This window comes from Propithecus coquereli, unplaced genomic scaffold (genome assembly GCF_000956105.1).
Source record: "Propithecus coquereli isolate 6110/MARCELLA unplaced genomic scaffold, Pcoq_1.0 Scaffold163, whole genome shotgun sequence".
In the NCBI taxonomy this organism is placed as follows: domain Eukaryota; kingdom Metazoa; phylum Chordata; class Mammalia; order Primates; family Indriidae; genus Propithecus; species Propithecus coquereli.
Genome location: NW_012140858.1, coordinates 2,021,545 through 2,023,964, shown reverse-complemented (window position 1 = coordinate 2,023,964; position 2,420 = coordinate 2,021,545).

Genomic DNA, 2,420 nt, shown 5'->3' with positions numbered 1-2,420 from the left:
GGCCACAATGGTTCTTAAATACCCCAGTTTTTAAATACCTTGTCTGAGAAGTGGCACATGTCACCTCTGCTCATGGTCCACTGGCCAGAATTATATGGCCCTAACCTAATTGCTAGTGAGGTTGGGGAAGGTGGGGGAACAGATATTTTGTGACCACTCTGAATAGACAATAAATTGGAATTCACCTGGAAGAGAAGTGGGGGGAGGAAACAGAATATGGCGAGGAAGAGGAATAAGGAAGTTGGGAGGTTTCGGCGGGCAGCAGTGAATAGCTGCTAGACAGGAGGCAAGAGAGGGACTGGGCTCAGAGTGGGGTGAAGACTGCCAACGCAAAGCCGGGCTCGGGAATTAGGACCTCGCCTCCTGGAACTGTGGGACCACTACCATGCAGTGATGTAGCTTTCGTCTGGGCTCTTTCCAGTTCCATTCCTGACACGAAGCCCCCATAGACCAGCAAGACTCATTTGAGCCACCCCTCACCTCCAGCCAGCCCCTGGTGCTGTCTCTGAGAATTGTCACAGCAGGGTGGTCGAAAGCATCCAGTCTGGGCTTTGGCTGCTCAGGTTTGAATGCTCCTTCTGGTGCTTACCAGTGAGACTTTGGGTAAGTTACTTTCCCTCTCTGTAATTTGTTTTCTTCATCTATAAGATCAGAATAATATTAATAGTAGCTACTATTAGGTGGTTGTACAGATTAAATGAGTTAAAATGAGTAAGATGCTAAGAAAAGTACCTGGCATAGGATAGGGAAAGTGCTATGTAACTTTTAGTGGTTTTCCTTATGTCAGCATTTGCCATCTTCTTTCCTGCAGAGCCTCGTTTTCTGTACAGTCTGTGAGATCACATGTGCTACTGATGGCAAAACAAAAACTCCATCCTCTGTTAATAAAATTTTAGGCTGGAATCTCAGCAGCTGTGGGGCGTGCTTGGAAGAACTTTTCCATCTTCCTGAAACTCTAGCACAGGTAAAGCTCCTCTTGGCATGATGAATTGAGCTGGAATTAATGTTATCAGATAAAATAGAGGATGCCCAGTTAAATTTGGGTGTCAGATAAACAATGAATAATATTTTAGTATCTGTATATCCCAGGTAGTATTTGTTAGAAATAGTTATAATATTGTATGGAATATAAGGATACTAAAGCATTATTGGTTGCTTATCTGAAATTCAAATTTAACTGGGCATTCTGGACTTTTATTTGGTAAAGCCGACACTCATTAAGGAAGGGTTTCCAGTATTTCAGGAATGGTTGCCACCCCCAGCAGCAGAGATGGGTGGGCGCTGAGCGTCAACCTGACATTTCCAGGTGCACAGTCATCAAAGGCACTCAGAGTTCTTTCTGAGGTGTAGGCTCCCAGGCAAAGCAGAACCCTGGTAGTGGCCAGAAGACCATAGGTATTGCTGGCAATGTGGGGCTGCTGGTGTGGCCGGGAGAGCGGCCTCTGCACTGACCGTCCCTCAGGAGCCCTTTCCCAAGGCCAGAGCCTTCCATGCACCTACCTGGCCTGGAAGCTCACCTGGGCTTCTACGGCCACAGATAGTCCCACCTGGTCAGTTGCAGGAGGGAAGACGAGTCCTTCTGGGCACTGTGTCTGTCCAAATGGCTTGGTGGCCAGCAAATCTGAAGAGGGGCACAAAATGAGGCACGTTCTGCTCTGGGACTGTTCTGTCTTTACAAACTACCATAAAAGGCAAGAGGGACCATCTCCCCAGCCCAAGTATCCAAGTTCAGCCCTCGATGCAGCAGAGCTTGGCATGTTTCAGAGCACACTCCACAGGTCTGCCCCTACATTTGCAGAGCTTGGGGCAGGAGCAAACGAAACACACTGTGTATTGGAAAATACATCTTCATAAACACAAAACTGAAAAATACACAAAAAGCTCTGACTTTTTATATGGCTAAAAGTTGGCAGGCTATTAAAGATGACTGAATTTAATGATTGCACAAGTCTGGGGCTTTCTGTTGGGAAGTCAGTGCTGTTTGGATAAGTAATAAAATAAAGACATACGTAGTTTATAAAATATTATGTGTGTATATTCCATAAAATTCATTTTTCTTGTATTCATTTCTGCAAAAAATTTGTTGCTATGTTAAAGATTTTTACATAGTTTGTATTTCATTGGATGTAATCATCTAAAGCAGATGTTGGCAAGCTTTTCTATAAAGGACCAGATAGTAAAAATTTTAGATTTTGTGAGCCATATGGTTTCTGTGAAAGCTACTCAATTCTGCCACTGTAACATGCAAACATTTATAGACAATATGTAAATGAATGAGTCGTGTGGCTACTTTCCAATAAAACTTTATTTACACACACAAAAAATCTGGTGGGCCAGATATGGTCTGTAGAATTAAAAATAAAATGTGGTTATTTCACAGGGTACAAAATTTGAAAACATTTTATCAAAATATGTAAATT